Here is a 24447-nt window from a genome sequence, read left to right as displayed (position 1 = left end):
CTACATCTTAGAAGATATGTCGGATGATTTCAAAGTTGCTGGACAAACAGCTAACAGAAGAAGATCAATTTATGTTTATTTATTCAGAGTAGTTATCTTTTAATAGAGTATTAACTGGACTCTTTCTTGCAGAGCATATTTCTAACAAACAATTTTATGTATAGAAATAAATATATAAATTTTAAAATATCCTTTAAAATTTCCCTTCTTTATTTCAACTTCTGAGACAGTATCTGAAGACAACCTGTTATAAAAGACATTATTTAAGGTTGCGTGTATGGGGTAAAGGGCTCATATCCTTCCTCATCAGTGTGTTACCTGACAAATATGATCTTTTTTTTGCTCATGACATCCTTCAAATAAATTATTTTTTTTCAGCATTACTCTGTTTACTCTTACACTGTTTATAAAATATATACTTTCATGTCTATGTAATGAAAATTTCAAATGAGCAAGTATCAAATGATGAATGCAATATGTTTGTCTGACTTTCTGGGCAAACATTCTGCTTTATTCACAAATCCTATTTTGCTTTCACAAATATGGTCAACAAAATTAAGCCCTTTTAATCATTACTCACAAATAGTGTGTATTATAAAACTGTGCTTTTAGGTAAACTGAGATTTACTGGAAAACTGGTTATCAGTTCTGCTGCCAGATTCAGGATACAGAATCACAGATACCCCTGCTGTTTGGTAATCACTGGACCACAAGGTGTCCACATCTTCTTGACAAGACATAGGCTAAGCTGTTTTGTTTCTGGTGAGTTGTGACACATTATGAAATTTTCAGGAACTTCAGCACTTTCTCTGACATCAGATATTCAATTTTCATCTCCTAGAACTCTCCTGTTTGGAAATCCTCAACAAGTAGGATTTTGTCCTACTTGTTTTCCATTCCCTAATGTCCATCTAAGCTGTCCTTATCAAGGTCAGTTTTAATTGAAGATTGAACACTTTCATTAATGATCTGGAAGAGGGAGCAAACATCATATTAATGTAGTGGATTGATGATGCGGGAATGGAATAAGACACACCCGAGGGAGAAGGAGAACTCAATGCTAAGGAGGACAAGTAAGTTATTACTCTTCATCAAAAATATCCCTTTCTTCCTCTCCTCCAACATTTCCTTCTTTATCTCTCAGTTTGATTTTCTAATTTGATAGCTCCTTGTTAGGCGTACATCACACTTTATGTTTTATCCTATAACACAATATTTATAACCCTAAACTCTAAGTTTGGATTCAGCATAGGCATTCTTGAGGACAGTGAAGCCAAAGGCATGGTACTGCATGTAACCAAGTAACCTCCCCTAGAGGGAGGTTAAAACATATATAGATGCAATATGGTAAAGCCACTTGTCTCATTTTACCTCACGTTTAATGCAGGTGTAAGAAGGTGTAAGGAGGTATAAGGCTTGGGGAGGAGTGGCTGGAGAGCTGCCCGGCAGAAAAGGACCTGGGGGTGCTGGTTGACAGCCGGCTGAACATGAACCAGCAGTGTGCCCAGGTGGCCAAGAAGGCCAACAGCGTCCTGGCCTGTATCAGCAATAGTGTGGCCAGCAGGAGCAGGGAAGTGACTGTGCCCCTGTACTGGGCACTGGTGAGGCCGCACCTCGAATCCTGTGTTCAGCGTTGGGCCCCTCACCACAAGAAGGACGTTGAGGTGCTGGAGCGTGTCCAGAGAAGGGCAACGAAGCTGGTGAGGGGTCTGGAGCACAAGTCTTATGAAGAGCGGCTGAGGGAACTGGAGTGGTTCAGTCTGGAGAAGAGTAGGCTGAGGGGAGACCTTCTCACTCTCTACAACTACCTGAAAGGAGGGGTTGTGATGAGGTGGGTGTTGGTCTCTTCTCCCAAGGAACTAGTGGTAGGATGAGAGGAAATGGCCTCAAGTTAAGCCAGGGGAGGTTTAGACTGGATATTAGGAAAAATTTCTTCACTGAGAGAGTGGTCAAGCATTGGAACAGGCTGCCCAGGGAGGTGGTGGAGTCACCATCACTAGAAGTATTCAAAAACCATGTAGATATGGCACTTCAGGACATGGTTTAGTGGGCATGGTGGTGTTGGGTTGATGGTTGGACTTGATGGTCTTAAAGGTCTTTTCCAACCTTAATGATTCTGTGAGATATAAAGCCTATATAAAAAAATGAGCCCAACCCAAAATTGCAAGGTGAGTTGAAACCAAAGTTTTTGGAGCTCATCTTTGCTTTCCTTATTGTGAATTCATTCATACCAGTTTAAACCAGATGTAAAGTTATCACACTTACCAGATGTAATATGTTATCACACTTGTTTGTAGCTTTTGACATGGACCTTACAGTGAAGATGATGATGCCACAAACTGGAGAACAAAGAGTGAAGTCCAATATATTTTTCATATCACCTGAAGATGCAATCAACCTTCCCCATGCACATACACTTGGAATGAAAAAGAATGGAAAATACTGCTGCTATTACATTTACTCCTGCCTGTATTGTTATTTCACCACAAGGTTTCTATGCATCACTATATCACAACTAATTGTTTTCTATCAAGACAAAGAGAAACAAATAAATTAACTCCATACTTTTCAAAAGACCCTCATTTCTACATAACAGTGTACAGAGTAGGATGAAAGGAGTGGTTTACACTTATAAATGGATGTGCAAGAACTCGTCAGGATTTTCTTAATGGTATGCTCTGCACAGTTACTATTCAATATGGTTTCCCAAGCCTCAGCTGTGAGTCAATGTGTCAACACAAACGTATCATATCAGGGTACAAGTGAGACAAAAGGGAAACATTACCAGATAAGTAATTGCCTGGTAGGTAGGAAATTCACTGTAAATGTCTATGAAGCTGCAATTTACAGCTGTATCCAAGGTGATATTCCAAGATACATCTCTTTCGTATGTTCCTTTGAGAAAAATGTATAAAAGACTAGTTTACAAAATACTAGAAAAAAGAAAGCCAAGATCCTTGACACATTGTGGACCACGATTTTCATTTTACAGCTAGTCCTTCATTTTCTTCCTCCTCCCCCCCATCACAGTACATGCCTTTCAAAAGGGTCTTTGAGACAATGTATGCTGCAAGAGAGGAACACATATAACAACCAGTGCCTCAGATGCCTCACTCCAGGTTTACATTAAGAGCAATGAGTTTGGAGATAAGTAGGTTTGCCTTTCATCCCTTCAAAAGGCTCCCTTTCATGTCAAAAGCAGAGTTTTTTAGTGTAGGGTTCTACACTAGAAAGTATTTCACAAATCCATCAACCAACCACAACGGTTTTATGACTGGTAGCTGATGCTGTCCCACTTTTTCTCCCTGTCCACCTCTGTTTGGTGTAGTTGGAGTGGCTTCCTGGTAACAGCATCACTGAGTATTTCAAAGGAGCCCCAGTACTTTCAAATGACCTCTAGAGATCTTCCCTTTCATGACTAGTTTAGACTGCCCAGCAGCTCCTCCTGGGAATATATCTGTGTGTCTTACTTCAGTAATAGCTGTTGCATAACTTGATAGTTTGAAATATCTTTTCATTGATCCCACATACTCCTTGCTTATGTAATTTCCTGCCTAACACCAGGACCATGGTGTGTCCTCTATCAGACTTCCTCTAATGAGACACCTAAAGATTTGCCGACCCCTGCAGAAATCCCAGCTAGAGGTAAGTTTGGTCTGCAAAGAAAGGCAATTAATGAAGAGAGTTCCCCCCCAGTTTTACCGTAGGTGGTTGGATAAGGAAAATAAGAATGCCACTGCAAAAGTGTTTCTAGTTTGTATTTTACTGGTTCATCACCTCACACTTATTAAGGAAAAATAGATTCTCATCTTATTTACACAGACAATAACTGGTGTAACACCAAAGTCACTACTGGAGAGGCTCGTACGCTGCCTGAGAGAGGAACCAGGCATATAAAACCTGTCCACAACAAACAGCTTAGACAGCAATACAGCAGAAATCCTTGAGAAGCAGTAACACTGTGCATTTCTCAGAGAAATGTTCCAAAAATCTAATAAGACAACTTGCCTTCAATGCAAAATTCCTATATAACTGCACTCCTCCCCACCCCATTCTTCTGAACTCTGAGCAGCTTGGAATAAACATTTGCTGGGTTTTTTTCCTGCTGGTAGTGGTTTTTGGTTTATTTCCATACAACTTTGAAATCCTGGAACCAATCCTTATTCAATAAACACATCTGGCTGATGCCAGTAATGGGAGAAGAGACCTTTCTGGAGAAAGGCCATGACTATGTGGTACCCTAATAGTACCCCCAAAATGCAAAGGCCAAGATTCATATGGGGCTCCAGGGGCAGAAACAAATTTCTATAATGCTTCTCCTGCCTCTGTGTTATAACCATCTCTTGTGCCTTGACTTACATCTAATCTGTGAGCTCTTCATGGTTCAACCATTCCGGTCAGTGGTTGTTCAGAACCCTTCCTAATAGTGCCCTTACTTGATTGGAGAACCTAAAGACTAACAGCATAAATATCCATTCATGTCTTTTCTAATGTATAATATACATATAGCATTTGCACAACTGATAGCAAAAGGAGGTCTAAACATGATGTTTCAGTGGTATATTAACCCAGATCCATAGAACAGTTTTGCATGCTGCAGACCATTGAGCATAGGCTTTGCTGGAGTGAAAACCAGGAAGGAATATACATCCCAAGCTCACAAGGAACAACGATGAACATCTAACATCAAGCATCAAAGAATCATCCTGGCCTACACATGATTTATGGGGAATTTGATTTGACACTTTTATGGACTTTTACAAGTTTTGAAAACCATATGCCTGAAGATGATATTTTTCTGAGTTACATGCATTTGAGCCAGTGCTGGTTTTGGCTGGGATAGACTTAATTTTCTTCCTAGTAGCCAGTATGGGGCCATGTTTTGGATTTGTGCTGGAAACCATGTTGATAAGACAGGGATGGTTTAGTTATTGCTGAGCAGTGCTTACAGAGTCAAGGCCTTTTCTACTTCTCACACCACCCCACGAGCAAGTAGGCTGGAGGTGCACAGGAAGTTGGGAGGGGACACAGCCAGGACAGCTGACCCCAACTGACCAAAGGGACATTCCATACCATACAACGTCATGCCCAGTATATAAAGTTGGGACGAAGAAGAAGGAAGGAGTGGAGGGACGTTCGGAGTGATGGCGTCTGTCTTCCCAAGAAACCATTACCCGTGATGGAGCCCTGCTTCCCTGGAGATGGCTGAACCCCTGCCTGCCCATGGGGAGTGGGGAATGGATTCCTTGTTTTGCTTTGCTTGTGTGCGCGGCTTTTGCTTTACCAATTGAACTGCCATTATCTCAACCCATGAATTTTCTCACTTTCACTTTTCTGATTCTCCCCGCTATCCCACCGTGGGAGGAGTGAGCAAGTGAGCGGCTGTGTGATGCTTAGCTTCCTGCCAGGTTAAACCACAAGAGCCTTATGAGAACAATCAAGTCCTTAAAGCAAGAGTTAGTGTTGTATGAACTTTTAATTTGGTATTGTTGTTATTGTAGTTTAAAATCATAAGCTCACCGTAAATAAAAATAACATCCTCTGTTTGCTAGCTGGCACAGGATCAGAGATAAACACCTTCCAGCCTGAGTCTTCAGAGATTATCTTTTTTTTCTGGCTGCTAAAAATCTTTATTCCCCTTTCAGATTTTTATTTGCATTGGAAAGATTAAATATGAGTTTTGATGTGTAACCGCACGATACAGATCCCCGACATTTTTTGCTTTTCTGACACAAAATAAGGTTGTGGTTCATTTCATATTTACTCTGATTAGAAATCACAACCTGGCAACTGAAGCACAGGCCTGGGTGCCAGGTGGTAACCAACTCTCCGGGACAGGCACACGCGCTTCTCATCTTTCTAACGGCAATAAACGGATGTCAGTTTTTCCTATTCTACCATCCTTGCCTGTTTCAAATTGCAATAGAGGACTGACTGAGGCAAAAGCAGAAGGAGGAGGATGCTTGTCCACTTACTGCTTACATTGCCTTCTTCCGCTTGTCCTTTGGGAACACTAAGGTGCTCCATTGACAGAAGAAAATTACTTAGAACCAAGATGCCAAAACTTCAAAGCAGCACAGTCCAGATCAATGCATGAGCATTATCTTTTTATTTTTCATCAGAATGTGAAACGTTGTAAACTTCAACAGAGCGCCTACATTACTTACTTTGCTGACAACAACCTCGGTCTTGAAAGTGATATATTTGGAGCATTTTAAAGAACTTACTATTTTTTTTTCCTTTCACATAACCACTTCCAGCCCCTCATGCTAAAGGACATGGGAATTCTGCATACTTTGCCCATCTCCCAGGATTCAGACAGCTCTCTTCTGCACTTTCTCCACTCAACAATGGATGTCTTCAACAGAAATGCTGTTACACAAATGCATGTGCGTACAAATCACTTAATTGCAATTCACAGTATTTACGGAAACAGACAAATTAGGTAACAGTAACTGTTCTTGGTAGCCTTAAAAGCTGTGAATGAAGAAGTTTGCGAACACCCAGTAAAATTCATAGTTGTGACTTCTTTGAGGAGTCACAATACTTTACTTGCAATATTGGAATAAATACTGGGTGCCTAATATTTCCAATATTTATTTCCTCCGGCTCAGTACCAATCTTTCGCACCAGTAGAGATGGGTAGGAGTTGAACATATTCATAGATAATGAGCTCTTCAATAATGTAGACAGAAGTTATAGACAAGTTGGACAACCAAACTAGACTGAGACACACAATTTTAGTACAGATATATTGGAATAGCAATTGCAGAGCATTCTACAGCACTTCCAGCCAAATTACAGTGAACTGGAAACTATATCATCTTGTTCTAACACTGATAAAATCAGGGAGGTCCCCAGGTGTGTACCATGCAACAGGTCAGACTATCTGACTACAGTGGTGCCTTTGGATGTTTTAGTCCTGGAATCCATGAGCCTGTAGTTGATATTGTACCTCCAAGCATACGTTTAGCTCCTTTGCACAACTTTGTGCGTGATTAAATCAGAAAATCCAGTTAGGCTGTATGCAGGAAGGGAAGGGAAGAAAACAGCCTGTGACATTAGAAGCATGGTAAGAGAAAGATGAGATGTTCTCAGCTACCAGGAATATCAATAACTGGAATTTACTCTGAATCTTTTGTTGATTATTTCACAACTTGAATCTCTTTTTCCACGAATACAAATGTGAATGGGGAAAAATTAAGTTAGGACTCCTCTAGGAGCAGCATGTTGTCCTCTTCTCTTTCCTTGGTAAATTGTTCTGACTCCAATTTGCAGTTGCATATTTGATATCCCTTTTTGTCCTGAAAGATAAAGCCAGAGTGAGTTATTGTTTGAAAGACCTGCTACAATACTGGCATGAATTTGTCTTCCACTGAGTATGAGGGACAGAAAAAATGAGCTGTTACACTATGATGTTATTACTTCAACAGCAACACCCTGAAGTGTTAGAATTCCTTTTTTCATCAAGCTTGATTAATCTGTTGGAAGAGGAACTTCTAGGACACAGACTCATAGAATTAATAACTTTGATGTATCATGTTTAGAGGAACTGTTTTAATTGGTGGTATTCTCCAAGCATTTCTAGACAGGGCTTACCAACATGGTCCCATAACGGACACAAAACTTCAAGTTGTATGAACCTTCACCTCCATCCCAGATACTCAGTCTCTGCAAATGAAAATAATTTCATGAGATCAATGCCAAGGTGGTCTCCACAATTAGATTAAAATCCCCTCAGGCAGGAAAAATAAATGGTTCCTCTAACAAATGCTTTGAAACCACCATGGATGGAACATCTCTAAACAGTGTACATCATTGTCCTCTCCAATATTGAAAGTAAGATCATAGAAACATAGAATGGTTTGGGTTGGAAGGGACCTTTAAAGGTCATCTAGTCCAACCCTGCTGCCATAAGCACGGACATCTTCAACTACATCAGGTTGCTCAGAGCCCCGTTCACCCTGACCATCAATGTTTCCAGGGATGGGACATCTACCACCTCTCTGGGCAACCTGGGCCAGTGTCTCACCACCCTCATTGTGAAAAATTTCTTCCTTAGATCTAGTCTAAATCTGCCCTCTTTCAGTTTAAAACCATCACCCCTTGTCCTATCACTACAGGGCCTGCTAAAATGTCTGTCCCCACCTTTCTTCTAAGCCCTCTTGAAGTACTGGAAGGCTGCAAGAAGGTCTCCCTGGAGCCTTCTCTTCTCCAGGCTGAAGAACCCCAACTCTCCCAGCCTGTCCTCACAGCAGAGCTGTTCCATCCCTCTGATCATTTTTGTGGCCTCCTCTGGACCTACTCCAACAGGTCCAAGTCTCTCCTGTGCTGACGGCTCCAGAGCTGGACACCGCACTGCAGGGGGGGTCTCACCAGAGTGGAGTAGAGGGGCAGAATCCCCTCCCTCGCCCTGCTGGCCACACTGCTTTGGGTGCAGCCCAGGACATGGTTGGCCTTCTGGGCTGCAAGCTCACATTGCCGGCTCATGTCCAGCTTTTTATCCACCAGGACCCGAATTCCTTCTTGGCAGGACTGCTCTCCATCACTTCATCCCCAACCTGTACTGATACTGGGGGCTGCCCAGATCCAGCTGCAGGACCCTTCACTTGTCCACTGCTGTGGTCACTCCATCATAGAAGGCCACTAGTTTGGTCAGGCAGGACTTGCCCTTGGTGAAGCCATGCTGCCTGTCTCAAATCACCTCTCTGTCCTCCATGTGCCTTACCAGAGCTTCTAGGTGTGTCTGATTCTCACAGATACAGAGGTGAGACTGATGGGTCTCAGTCCCGTCAGGGACTTGCCAGGGTCCACCTTGCTACCCTTTTTAAAAATGGATGCAATGTTTTCCAAACAACATGATGATCACCAAACAACATCTAGACATGCTGTGCACCGTGTCTGACAGTTTTTGAAGTCTTGTAGAGACAGTGCCTCCTTAGAAGCTTAGCCATTGGTCCTCTTTAACTCTGATTTTTTCAATCAGTGCAAAGCTGTTTAGAAAGAGAAAAAATTCTCATTAGTGACAACAACTAAAGCAGGACAAGTGTCCTTTTATTGGCCTTTTGTCCTTCTTACAAGCGTAGGTGCCCCAAATGGCTTCCAACTAGTTTCAAAATATTTGTGAACAAGTAACTATCCAAAAGTCTACTTTTGCAATCTTTGACTCCAAGGAAAAATTAGCTGTACCCTGATTTCAGTATTTTTATAGTTGAAGCTAATGTGGTGTTATGAAATGAAGACTGTCGTCAGTTTTGGGGAACTTCCATATGAGTCTCTAGTGAGTAAGGGGTATCAACAAGTTCCTTTCCAAATGGCACATTCTATGCTCTTTGGTTTCTGAATAGTTATAAAAGGCAGGAAGGAATTTTGTGGAAGGAGAAAGATATCTCTGTAAAATATTACTGGCTAGCTGATGTGCAAATTGTTAATATAAAAGATTACGGTTATAGGAATGTAAAGCCTTTCAACTAGGATATGAATAATTGCCAGAGAGTAGGATTGAGATACAGAGAACTTTCCATCATCAAAGAGAAGCTATTATAGGTAAAATGATACAGAGTATTTTTTCGAATTATGTTAAATTATACTGAAATCTTTAAATCATTTTCCTTTTACAATCATTTCATATCTTCTACTTTCAAATATGTAATTTTTGAAAGTATAGCTTTTTGGAAAAGAAGAGATTGCAAAATGAACAGAACTAAATTTTAAAAGGCATGATATGTGCAAATATTTCATTTTAAGGAGTGGCAGCTGTTTAAGGAAGTGAAAGGCTGATCAACTCTGTAATGGAAATAAAAGAGTCGTTGAATACGCCTCAATGGCAGGAGGAGGAATAAAGCAAAAGCATCTGAGTCCAAGGAGCCTCAAGTGGCCCCTGCTGTAAACGTGCAGTTACAGGTTTTATGAAATGGGGAGCCTTTCACTCCTCTCATAATAGCAAGAGTTAAGTGGACCATTAGTGTGTTTATGTTTTCAGAACTGTTTCTTTCTCGTCCTGCAGAAACGATTGTTTGGGGTCCCCGTTGAGCTGTCCTGCATCTGATCACTGTATTTTTTATCAGGACATTAACCTGCTGTTTCTAATGCACTCGCATATGACTTGCTTCAGGGGTCAGGAAGGGCCTGGTGTGAGCAAACCCTGGGAGCCCTCTTCTTCACACCAAGAGGGAGTGCCTGAAGGTCACCACGTAACCATCCTTCTTCAGCCTCCTTTCACACTGATACACAAAACAAAGTTTGTAAACCTCCAAACTAGACCCCAGCGTGAAGCTTTCCTACACAACAGACACTAGAGATAAAACCTAAACATTAAGGTAGGGGCCAGAACTGAAGTCACTGGTAGCTTTTGTGTGGACCTGAACTGACTTTCAGCTAGGCCCTAATTGAAACATAAAATATTTCATCACAGTTCATTAAATGTCTTTGAACTGATATTTATCCGGCATTCCAGTTTTCTGAATTTTCTACTTGTCATCGTTTAAAAACTGTAATTTCTTTTTTGCCTGGTTGCCACAGAGAAAGATAATAAATGACTAGCCCTGGAGCACGAGCCCATCGTACACTGCATGCTGGGACTTTCACAATAAGTTTCTGCTCCAGGGATCATGGCAGTGAGCTGTAGAGCTTATTGATGGAATGTTTCTGCCTCCCCTTATGTATTCCCTGTATAGAGTTATCGACAGATATTTGGCACCCTCCACCCCCGCTGCTTGTTCTGTACTGACAGGGCTTTCCACCTTCACAAAGATGCTTGTCATGCTTGACACCTGCTCCACACTGCTGTGGACCAACCAGATTTACTCATTTTGGGATCTAATTAAATCCCTTACTGCTTTATTGGATGAGTCATTTCATTTTTAATGACTTCTCCTAAGTTTCCTGCAGCTTCTTTTAACCCAGAGAGAAAAACAAAAAAAAGGTGTGGAGACCAAAGTCCTGGCACTGGGGCACTTAAGCTCCACTTGGGCAAGTGTCTTGCTGTCTGACCTTGGAGACACAGTAAGAAATCACAGAATCACAGAATCACTAAGGTTGGAAAGGACCTGCAAGATCATCAAGTCCAACCATTAACCCAATGCCACCATGTACCCTAACCCATGTCCTGAAGTGCCACAGACCTCGTCCCCTGAACTAACAACAGCAGTGATCCCAAATCCCTTTTTAATGACTTTGAAGGATCTAAAAATCTGTTGAACTGGTAGGAAGGGTCAGTATGATTTTTTCATGGTTTTGCATTGGGCCCAAAGGCAGCATGGAACAGCTGGATGAAGATCAACCAAGAAAAAAGCCCAAATACCGGACTGAAAGACATGTAAAACAGTTCCAGGATAATTCCCACTGAAGTCTCGAATCAGGGTTGCTATGAGAAAAATGAGATGCAACCAGACACCTTGGAACAGCTCACCTTTCCTTGTAACTGTCACATAGGTGGTTTTTTGGCAATGGCCAACGATGTTGACCTAGCTTGAACCATGTTCACAAAAAGTCTATAGACAGACTAATTCTGTATCATCCAGAATTACTGTGGTGTTTGCAGTGTCTATTCACACGCTGTAATTTTTAATCTTGTTTCTTTCCCAGCTTTCAGGTCCAGAAATCTATAATCAGATTTTATGCATTTTCCTTGAGATGTACAATCTTACATGAGCTTCCTTCTTTGGTTTTTAATTTCATTGCACCTCTCTATATTGTATCATGAAGACCATCACTGTCCCCCTCTTAGAAAGTGATGGACAATGTTTTCCTAACCTCCTCACAGTAGCTTTTCCTGTAACTGAATATTTCCATCTCAATCACTTCTTTTTAGAATTTAAAATCATTCATCCACTTGCCCCAGCAACCCTTTCACTCAGAGACTTTCCTCCTCACTACAATTTTGACTTCTGGAATACAATAGCTCTTTTCATTGCAGCAGCCTGAACTCCTGTTCTGTACAGACTTTTTCCACGTGTCCTGTGTGAGCTCTCATTTCAACCCTTAGCTACAAATACTTTCCACCACTGTTCTAAATTGCCCTATCTTTTACTTCTTTTTTTAATACCAGTTGGCTTCCTCCAAACCAGCAAAGCATTATGGAATATCATTTGTATAAAAGATGATTGTTCCTTTAAGTTATGCTCAATTTTTGCTTGGTTCAGGGTGGGGGTATTTTATGCCCCCGGAGCTCATGATCTGAGGATGGATGTAGTTTAAGGGAGAGAAAGAGAACCAGGCACACAGCCAGTTTTAGCCTACTTTTTGAGAGCAGGCAGCAGTACTTTATGCCAAGTTTTTGGACTAACTCCCCATCAAATATGAATAGGATCAGACTTTTCACTCTAGCGAATTTCAGTGAGGTATATTTGCTACCAAATAATAAGTACTTGCTGCACCTAATATCTCAGTTAGAAAATAATCTTCTACTTTCTCAGTCTTTGAAGCCCCTTCCTGGGCAGAGTATATTCAAATCAATTCATTGTAAGTAATACAGTACAAAGGAGTTTTTAAGATGTGGGTGGAAGTTGGGCCATTTATATAGAGGCCTATATGTGGTAGGGCTCACGGGCAACAGGCAGAGTTGTTGATCAACAACCTGACAAAGCTGGAAGCATTGGCAGAGTGAGAGAAGCCATGGGGGCGAGGAGGACTCAGAGTCCAGCAATGGGGAGAAGTAGGGAAGGGAAGAGTTATGCAGAGCTTTGAAGAGAGTGACAGGAAGGTTTAATGTGAGGCACTGTTGAATCAGGAGCCAACAGCCATCTTCTGTTGAATGAGGTTGTATTGCACTTTCTCTCCGTTTTCAGCAAAAATTGTCACAGTTTATCCCTGCCACTGCAGTGCTATAAAAAGTTAAATAGTTACCTAAACACAGAGGGAGGGGAGGGAGGGAAGTTAGACAGTTTTAGAAATCCACTGTTATAAAACCAGCAGAAACTGTGCTGGAGAGAGAGCCTAAAGCGGAGATTGTTCCCAGTGCCCCAAAAGCTTCCACCTGTGTCATCCTGTCCCACCTGGATGCTTCCTCCCCAACTTAAACAGAGCCATTATAGGATTATATATCGTCCCAGTGCCTGCATTGAAAGGTTCATTTTGCTAGCACGGCATCATCATCCTCCTGTCAGCTGTTTAGCAGCACAGTGTATCAGTCAGATGCATCATTGGAAGGGAGACGATTTGAGGATAATGTATGTAATAGATAATACAACTGCAAAACTGTTGGGGCTTAATTATGGAATGCAAGCAATCACTGCCTCCGCACCACAACCACCTGGGAACACAGAGAAATGAATTATTTTCCATGTGCACGTCATATTGATGACTCTTTTCTATTGACACTCTTGATACTGGCAGTAAATTAGATTAGACAGAAGGGGATTTTTCCCATTTCAGTCCATGCTAACAGAGAGGTAATTTTAAGTCTCTGCATATTTACTGAGTAAACTTCAATCTGGCAGCGTTGAACAAAGGAGAGGAAGAGAGGAACGAAGCTTTTTTTAAATGCCACTGCCTTCCTTGTGCAACAGACTGTTAAATCCTATTAGCAAAGATTCCCCAGGAGTAGCTACAATAAGTGAGGGATGTTGTACTCTTGATTGCTGTGATGCTTAAATATCCAAACATTTGGTTTGAGGACAATGTTTTAACTTTTTTGGATAAAATCAGTGGGAACACAAACTGTACTGCCTTTGGGGCCTCTGAATCCACCGGGTCAGCCCAAATCCTTCAGGAGAGTTTGGAAGCTCTTGTGGTCTCAGAGCCTCATCCAAACATCAGAGATGTCAGTGAAGAGTGTCACCTGAGCAGGCTTTCAACAAGGCTCTCCACACTTGGTTGCCTCATTATTTTACTTGTAGAGAGATGGCAAGTTGCTGACACAGGGACACCGGGTAAAGGGAGACTCTGTGCACAAGGCATTATGATTCTAGTGTTGGTACATGCGCGAAGAAAATCATGTCTCATTTCTGATTGCTTCTGCAGAGCTGGCATACACCTATATTTTTCAGGACTTTCTGTTTTGGAGGCCTTTTTACTTGTAAACAAGGAGTCACACAAGGAAATTTTTTATTCAAATCTTATCCTGTTTCAAGCATGACCTGAGATGTTCTGTTTTAGTACAGATTTAAATTAAACATTTTTCAAAGGAACAGTTTGGCTTTAGCTCCATTTCAAGGGGAAAAGGGGAAAACAAAGAAAACCAAAGTGATTCAGTTTCAAAAAAGATTTCATACTGAAAAATTCAGTTCAGCTCAATAAAAAATATGTCTTTAAAACAGGTTTTCATTTGGGTTCAAGCTGAAGTCAACTCTCTGCTTCTAAATTCCATTTATCTTAAGAGGGAGGCATTCATAAGTAGTAAATAAGAGATAGTGTGTAACAGTCACTCTAGACATAAAACTCCACTTCAGCATCATAGGGACAGTAACAGCTAACATACTCATCGAAATGAGGATATTGAAGCAGCTCTTAATTTTCCTGAAATTATAAAGACTCCTTTTTATAAAAATGCACACAAATGAAAGACAACAATTGAGCATGATTATTTTCCAATAGTTATTCATTTAAAACAAGCATGACACCTAATGACATTGTGTTGGAAGAGCCTAACTAAATTGTTTGAAAAGATGAAGTTCTGCTTACTGAGACAGGTTTTATTTGGTGGTCTCTCATCTTGATACTGATTTAGCTCAACCTGGCTTAGTTTAGAAGAGCTGCCAAAACTCACAGTTTGGCAGTGACATTACTGCAAGTGTTTGATAAATTCTGCTTCTTTTACCTTACGCCTTCTGACTTCCCATAACTCATTGACTGTTTCTACTAATGTGGCTAGTTTGAAGGTTAAGTATTTTACAATAATGGATGTGAATGAAAGAAAAGATCAAATACAGATTACCTGCAAATAAAAAATAAACAGTAGTCAGGCAAGGGCCTGAGGGAGAAGAGAGAGAGAGACTGTTCTGCTGTATTAGAAGAAACCTATATAATTTACCCAAACTATATTTCACAAAATCATAGAATGGTTTGGGTTGGAAGGGACTTTTCAAAGGTCATCCAGTCCAACCTCCCTGCCCTGAGCAGGGACATCTTCAACTACATCAGGTTGCTCAGAGCCCCGTCCAACCTGACCTGGGATGTTTCCAGGGATGGGGCTTCTACCACCTCTCTGGGTAACCTGGGCCAGTGTCTCACCACCCTCATTGTGAAAAATTTCTTCCTTAGATCTAGTCTAAATCTGCCCTCTTTCAGTTTAAAACCATCACCCCTTGTCCTATCGCAACAGGCCCTGCTAAAATGTCTGTCCCCATCTTTTTTAGAAGCCCCCTATAAATACTGAAAGGCTGCAATAAGGTCTCCCCGGAGCCTTCTTTTCTCCAGGTTGACCAACCCCAACTCCCTCAGCCTGTCCTCACAGGAGAGGTGTTCTATCCCTCGGATCATTTTTGTGGCCTCCTCTGGACCTTCTCCAACAGGTCCCTGTATTTCTTGTGCTGGAGTCTCCAAAGCTCAATGCAATACACAAGGTGGGGTCTCACAAGAGTGGAATCTCCCTTGACCTGCTGGCCACTCTTCTTTTGATGCAGCCCAGGATACAGTTGGCCTTCTGGTCTGCAAGCGCACATAGCCTGTTCATGTCCAGTTTTTCATCTACAAGTACCCCCAAGTCCTTCTCGGCAGGACTGCTCTCCATCCCCTGAGTTCCCAGGCGGTATTGATATTGGGGATTGCCCTGACCCTGGTGCAGGACCTTGCACTTGCCCTTGTTAAACGTCATGGAGTTCACATAGGCCCACTTCTCAAGCCTCTCAAGATCCCTCTGGATGGCAACCCTTCCCTCAAGAGAATCAACCGCACCACTCAGCTTGGTGTCATCTGCAAACTTGCTGAGGTTTGAGGAATTGAAGAAATTCACTGAAGATATTAAATAGTATCAGTCCCAATATGGACCCCTGAGGGGCACCACTCACTACTGGTTTCAATGTGGACGTTGAGCCATTGACTATGGACTTTCAGATGCCGCCATCCAGCCAATTCCTTATCCATCTAACAATCCATCCATCAAACCCGTATCTCTCTAATTTAGAGGTAAGAAAGTTTTATTTCAGTTCTACCTCTTTGGTTCCCGCATCACTGATTCTTCCACCCTGGTTTGAATTTTGTTTTCCAGACTGGCAAATGACACAAACCAGGTACATTCTTCCCATGACATCTATATTGTTTAAAGATTCTCTGCTCACTGCCTGATCCATTCTATTTTCTTGTTTAGCACAACAGGTTTCAATATATGTTCTGATGTTGTCAGTTCCTTCTCCTTGCATCCTTACCTCTGTGGTTTGTCATGGCTGAGTGGCACGCCAAAGTGCATCAAGTCATCAAACAATAAAAATGAAACTGTGGCAATATTTCAATATCCTGTTTGTTTTGAGAAAACATAGATCAAGATTCAGCCTTTATCCTAACTTAGCCACTGAGTCTATGCAGCATGTTCACCTTGTGTTATCTTTCAAAAATGAGTTGACAGGTTATTTATCTCAAGTCTAGTATGATCAAAATTATACTTAGCTCCTGTAGTATACAGCCACAATCAAAATAACCACTTGCAGACATTGTTTTCCTATGTATGCTTTCGTAAGTGTAGTTCTCAAGCAATGTTTCCATGTATGACACTTTCCAGTATTTTACAGACACTAGTAGTGTCTTTGTACCCAATTGCCCATTCAGTTTTCTTCACAAAGCATACTGGTAGCTGTAATTAGTAAATTTTATTTACAGCCTGACAGGAGATCCACCTACTTGGCCATCTATAGTCAAAAGATACCAGCACCTCTGAAGATAGGCATATGCAAGAAAGACCCTTAGGAAGAAAAGTGAGTACATAATATCTTCATTATATATCAATATTATGAGCGATAGAAAGTGCTCAAGGGGCAAGGTTTGAACCTGAGCAGAATCCCAAACACAAAACGAGTCTCTAGAGAAATGTTTATCTCCAAAGGCAAAAAAGATCAAGACCCCCATCAGTGAAAGCAGTTCTGAATACTAGAGCCTTGCCAAAAGATTTCAACACAGCTGGGAGAGCTGAGCAAGTGGGCTGAAACAGACTGAATTCCTTCAAGGTGAATAAATGTACAGAGTCATAGAAGGACAACCTCATTTCCTACATTGTTGCTGTGTAAAATATGAATTGCAACAGTACATACATCTTCTACTTTTACCATAATATCTGTCTGGGCTTGAGTGCTTGTAAGAACCAAGCTAGCCAGAGAGAGTGTTCCAAAGGGATCAGCACAGGACAGACATGGACCTGTTGGAACGGGTCCAGAAGAGGCCACAAAAATGATCAAAGGGTGGGAACACCACTCCTCTGAGGATAGGCTGAGAGAGTTGGGGTTGTTCATCCTGGAGAAGAGAAGGCTCGGGGGAGACCTTCTTGCAGCCTTCCAGTACTTAAAGGTGGCTTATAAGAAAGATGGAGACAGACTTTTTAGCAGAGTCTGTTGCGATTGGACAAGGGGTAACAGTTTTAAACTGTAAGATTTAGACTATATCTAAGGAAGAAATTTTTCACAATGAGGGTGGTGAAACACTTGGCCCAGGTTTCCCAGAGAGGTGGTAGATGCCCCATCCCTGGAAACATTGATGGTCAGGTTGGACGGGGCTCTGAGCAAGCTGATGTAGTTGAAGATGTCCATACTCATGGCAGCGAGGTTGGACTAGATGACTTTAAAGGTCCCTTCCAACTTAAACTATTCTATGATTCTATGATTCTGTCATCTGCAAAACCAGAAACAGGGTGAATCGTTCACCCTGTACCAGATCAAGGGAAATCCTGAAGTCAGAGGTATGCTCCTCCACTAGGCTGTGTAAGCTGGGTCCCAACTTTGGTGAGACGATATTAGCCAGGGCATGGGACAACCGGTCCCAGAGCTCCTCTGAATGTTGTGACAGTCCCTTTGTTTAAACAGGAATGATTCAAATGTGTCTTTGTAAAGTCTTCAGCGTCGTCTGGAGATGTTGCTTATTTTTTGTGTATGCCTCAGTTGAATTCTCATACTAGAAAACAGCTATAGAGAGAAAGCAAAATGTCTGTGCTATAACCTGGCTCGCAGCCCTCTGCCTTGTTACAGCCCTCAGGAGTTTCCGAGCATTGCAACAGATCATCTTCTAGTGGTTTCGTAGCACTGGCAAATGCCCATCAAGGACATGCTTCAGACAGTGAAGGTCTAGTAAATTAAGGCAGATTTGAAACACGTTCTCTAGAGCTTATGAGTTACTGCTTTTTATTTTAAAAATACTATACACTTCATTGCAGTCCTCTAATAACACACACAAAAAAAAAAAAATCAGGCAAATCAACCCCTAATTTGCTGGAATTATGCCAGTAATTAATCTGTTCAACTACTGGGACTGAAAGAACAGATGGAAAAACACATCCCTTTTCACCTGAAATAGCAGTGTTCTATCCTGAGTTCACAAGTCTCTAACGGCTCTGTAATATTATTTTACAATTTAGTCATGACAGCTGTAACTCTAGCCACTGTAACTGACCTCTTCCATAACATGCGATGATTATGATGCTTAAGTCTTTTCGATATTTGGATCCAAAAAAAGAGAGAAAAGAGAAAAGAGAAAGGAGAATCGGAGACAGCTGTGACTGTTTAACCTGGAGAGGAGAAGGCTTCTGATTGATGTACATAAATACCTGAAGGGAGGATGCAAAGAAGAAGGCTCTTTCCATTGGTGCCCCGTGCCAGACCCAGGGGCAATGGGCACAAACTGAAACACAGGAGGTGCCCTCTGAACATCAGGAAACACTTTTTTCTGTGAGGGTAACCGAGCACTAACACGGGTTGCCCAGGGACATTGTGGAGTCTACCTCCTTGGAGATCTTCAAAAGCCACCTGGACCTTTGCTATCCTGGGCAACTAGTTCTTGGTGGCCCTGCTTGAGCAGGTGGGTTGGACCAGGTGACATCCAAGGCTCCTTTCCAACATTCATGATTCTGTGAGAAAAGAGAGAAAGGTGAAAATAGAAAGAAGAGAGAAAGGAAAAAGAAGAAAAAGAGAAGGAAGGAAGGAAGGAAGGAAGGAAGGAAGGAAGGAAGGAAGGAAGGAAGGAAGGAAGGAAGGAAGGAAGGAAGGAAGGAAGGAAGGAAGGAAGGAAGGAAGGAAGGAAGGAAGGAAGGAAGGAAGGAACTAGTTTGTAAAGGCACAATCAAGAACAAATGCTCAGCTGGTCTAAATCAGTCAGAAGAACTTGTCTAATGATGCCTATTTATTTTCTCTGCAGCAAACACATTCCCTGTCACATCATGTGGGAGCTCCCACACAGTTTCCCATTTCTGCTATTCTGATCAAGGATGTATCTGTCTTTGCTTATACCAGGTGATGACTGCCCTCAAGGTGCTAAGCAACTGAAGAGGAAACAAATGATTAAACACATCTGCTGAAGTAAAAACCAGATATTACAGTTAGGAGCATCTGACCATCTCATAGCAGGTAATACATACAAACCATTAAAAACTCGGGCTAGTGCCTAAACCAGCTGACCTCTGTTTCACTTGTTCTCTCAAAAATTAAAGCTTACATCATGCAAACTAAAAATTCATCACCTACCATTTAAAACCTTATTATTTTATTCTGATTCATACTTGATCAATAAAATAAAAAGTACATTAACAATGAAAAAATACAGAAATATCTATTAATTTCCTATTAACTACAGTTCCTTTCTACCATCACTGCTGTAGGAAGGTACATCAAATTGCAGCCTACTCCTGATGAACAAAGTATTAGGAACACAAGAGAAATATAGAAAAGCACCTGATCATTAAACCATGACCATTAAGAACTATTAATGCCATAATGAACCATCCTCCTTGGCATTAAAGAACAATATGTATGTTAATTCAGCTATCCAAAGTTATTATGCTAAAAGCTATGCATGGTCGAGTTCTTTATATAAGAAAAAACACTATTGGTTTTGGTGGATTTTGGAATGCTAGCTACAAAATTAGGACATTTTTAATCCATTGGTCCACATTTGTTGCCTCCAAGCTTCTTAAAAAAGAATATGTTTGGTCAGATGGTGTTCTATTTATTTCCAAAATATTTCAGAATACTAGGAAAATTCCAAGGAACTGGGGTAAAATGCATATGATCCGATATCTTAAAAGAAAAATGTGGGTAATTAAAAGACTAAATTTCTGTCTGACATCTATCCTGGGGGGAAAAAAAAAATTGCCTGCCTAATATGAAAATTGCTTAATAAGGAATTAAAGATGGCAATATGTAAATCAGAATTCAAGTGTAAGAACAAATCTTGCTAAAATAGTGTAGTGTATTTTCTCCTGAGACTGCAGGCTTGGATGAAAAAGACAATGATGTCAAAACAGTAGAAATCACTATGGTATTTGACTTTACACCAGAACAACTTGTACAAGGACCAGGAGGATACAAAATGAATATGTAGATGTTGAACTTTTTACAACTGGTTGACTGATAGTCTTTGACACGTAATTGCAAACAGAGTGTATATTTAGTTGGGTTTCCAAGCAGACAATACTGAAAAGAGAGGTAACTGAGACATACCTAATAAAGTAGACACACAAAAAGTATGCTTTTATCAACTGTCAAATTATACAGGAAGGAATAAAGAATAATGTATTAGCCCCTTCCTTCTTGGAAATTAGTCACTTTGGAAAAAATCATGACTCCTGAATATAACATAGTCAGAAGGGCTAATATGACTCCTGGATACATAAATGTGTTCAAAAAATGTGTAGACGTGTCACTTCAGGACATGGTTTGTGGGCATGGTGGTGTTGGGTTGACCATTGGCCTTGATGATCTTAGAGTTCCTTTCCAATCTTAATTATTCTATGATTCTATGAAATTTGGGTATTTCTGAGTGTATGAACAGAAATTATATAGCCTCTCAATTTGATGAGGTAACACAGCTGTAGGATTACTCCTAGTTCCGATCTCTACACTCCAGGATGGGTATCAAAATATTAGGAAGATAACATGGATAACTTAAGATGCCCACTAGTTATCATACACAGAATTGAAAAATTAATTAAACATTCCTCTATCTCACATTCCTCTCTAATCACACAGAAAGATCTAGCCTAGTCTAGACAAGCTCAGACAAGAAATAAGTCATGAACTTTCAACAGGTAAGGTAATTAACCATCAGAACAATTTTCCAGCAGCTATGATGGATTTTTCTATCACTGGAAAATTTTAAATCAGTATTGGATTTTTTTCTGAAAGTTACATCGCAACTCAAGGAGAGATAATGGGCTTGAAAAAAGAATCAGTTAAAGTCCTGTGGCTTGGTCTCTGCACTTCACACTGAACAATTGCTATAGATCCTTCTGGCTTTAAAAGCTGCTACGCTAGGAAAATAGCAACACATGTGACAGTCATAACTGGGATTTGAGGATTTAAGCATTTTTCTGCTTAACACTTGAGTGGATGACTTGGGTGTCCTTGTTGTGGTCAGAGTACCTGATGAAACAGGGACTTGTAACTTCTGTCATTTTTACTGTTGCCAGTATGTGTATATTATATCGATGTATCACTGTTTGTGCCTATTTTACATCAGCAACCTGAAGCTGAAACTTTTAGAAAGGCTGGAAAGTAGATTCCTTAGCTTTGCAGAGAATCTTGAGTATAATGTGATCATGGTCCTTCAGTTTCACATTGAAAGTTCTCAAAATGGGCTAGGGAAAGCTTAACCATCTGTTCAAGCTTTCTCTGTCATAGACTGACATTTGCTAAAGGCAGCTCCGCAACAGCTCCCTTCTGTCCAGTCATTACAGCTCTGAGCCAACCAAACCTTGTGAAACCCGGTTCCTTAACCAATCTTGGTTAGGTGGTAACCTAATTCGGATCTCTTTTCCCAAGTATCCACTTCTGGTTTAAATAAACATCCTCTCAGGCCTTAAGCAAAAAGTCATTGTATATCTCCTGCTACAAATACCCAGCTGTTTATCTAAGCTCATTTCACACATCTTTTACCTGCTTGTATTCTCTGTTGAAGCAGTAAGGTCTTGGCTATAAAGACCAATTAATCAATAAACCAGTGCAGAATATCTTATTGTGAGAATCCTGATTTAATTGTTACTATAGTGCCATGCATCAATAAGATAACAACTCATGAAGTTCACAGAACTCACACTGTGAGAGATAATGCAGAGCACATTAAAATGTCTTTTTTTTCATGTATTCATTTAAATCATATACACCCACTCTGAAGCTTAATTTTTACTCTGTCAGAGGTCTTTTATTATGTTATTATGATCACATGTAGCAGCAAGAAATAAGTGATGGAAATCTATCCATAATGCATATTAGTCAAAGGTTTTCTAAGTTCATTGAAAACTCCATCTGCTTCCACAAGTTTACAGTGCCTCCACACTTAAGTCTTTATCGAAGTATCCTTGACACAGGCAGTTTCAGGATGACCGGTCAGGCTTAGTCGCACTTTGCTGTACCTCTGCTCTACAGCACTTAATATATTCTAAAAAGTCAAGAATATGACAAATAGTAATTATTGAACACCAGCCTAGGTGCAAAAAAAAAAAAAAAGCAAGCTTCATAGAGATTAATAAAACTACAAGGGTAATAAAGCAAGACCTTTCAACTCATGGAAAAAATAATCCCTTTTATAAGATTTCTGATATTTAGGGTTATTGAAGCTGAAATTACTTTGTCTTAGTTATTGATTTCCAAATCTACATTATTATTGCTCTTTAAACATTGCAAAGTCATACTGTGCTTTGCTGCAGATTCTAAACCAACACGCAGTAGAAAGACCACTTGAGTCCCAAAGCCAAGAAATACTGTACGATACCAGGGAATGGTTTTAAAGTAAAAGAGGGTAGATTTAGAATAGATATAAGGAAGACATTTTTTACAATGAGGGCAGTGAAACACTGGCACAAGTTGCCCAGAGAGGTGGTAGATGCCCCATCCCTGGTAACATTCAAGGTCAGGTTGGACGGGGCTCTGAGCAACCTGATGTAGTTGAAGATGTCCCTGCTCACTGCAGCGGGGTTGGACTAGATGATCTTTAAAGGTCCCTTCCAACCTAAACTATTCTATGATTCTATGATTCTATTATTCTATGATTCCATGATTCTACAATTCTATGATTCTATGATTCTGTTATCATGTGAGGTCTTTTTTTCACCTTCAGCTGCCACATGAAACTTCTGTTTAAACCTTTTTCTTCATCAAAAGTAAAATTACATACCACCTACCTCCCTTCCTCCCTCCAGCTTGTTATTCAGTGATTTGCAGCAGTCTTTGTAGACAATTATTTCTTCCGTTGTATTAATCAGTAGGAGCAGACTGACTCACTCCACCGCAGAACATGAAAGTCCTGCTAAGTCATCTGCCCTTCCCTCCACTGGAGCAGGAGATACAAGCTGATGCTCAATGCAGTCAATGCTCAAATATCTCTACCTACTCTTTTTCAGCGTAATAGAGAAGTTATCAGGGAAGTCTCTCCTTAACCGGTGATTTAGAAGTTTTTTTTTTCACTTCAGAAGTGTGTAGATAAAGAAATAATCTGCCCAATAAACATTTCAGGGAACCATTATTTCAAGTAGATGAAAACTACACTGTTGAAAGACCTTAGAAGGGTCAGAGTAGTCTAAAGACAACTTTGGTCTGTCTTCCTAGCATAATGAGAGCGAGGCCTAGATATCAAAAAACATCATGATGTCCATTATCACCTGCTCCTCAAAAAGCCAGAGGTCCCAGTCTGACATGGTAACATGACGTAGGTGTGTGCCATGATGCCCGTTGGGAACAGGGAGCTACACCAACATCCTACACACATACACACACGGGGAACCCACCACAGAGAGTGAAAACTGCAAACTAGCATCAATCACTTGCTTTTGTACAGAAAGCAAGAGTTTGCCATCTCCAAGACAAGACTGCATGAAATTCCAGCTGTGTTGCACTCTGCACATCATCTCTCCCTATCGCCCTTCAAACTCGAGAAGAAAGGAGATTTTTCTTTGTTCTCCGTCAAGAGCTACTGTCTTGCTTAAACAGCTCCTGCACCCTCTCCTGAACACAGCTGCACTTGGACAGCAGGCAAAGGGAGATTGATTTTCCAAGAATGCCTCTGAAAGGAGACCTTTTGGCCATAAGGGACATGGAAAGAGTCTAATAATTATTATGGTCTTTTCAGCAGTCATTACACAGGTCCAGAGAAGAGAAGGAACTGTGTGGGATATCTAATGTAGTAGAAAAAAACCCAAAGCCATTACTGATATCTTAATATCTGTGCAGTATTTAGCAGAAGAGTCTTACCACGCTTCACCCTCTCAGTCAGGGGAAATTACAATGCCATATGAATAATAGATGAAGTGCTATTTTGATGATGTAAATTAGTATTAATGCAGAAGATTATTTTAATAGTGTGCATAAATGGAATTTTCAGTGC

The sequence above is a fragment of the Phaethon aethereus genome (genome assembly GCF_964289735.1).
Source record: "Phaethon aethereus genome assembly, chromosome: 2".
Lineage (NCBI taxonomy): Eukaryota > Metazoa > Chordata > Aves > Phaethontiformes > Phaethontidae > Phaethon > Phaethon aethereus.
Note: the sequence above shows the minus strand (reverse complement) of the source record.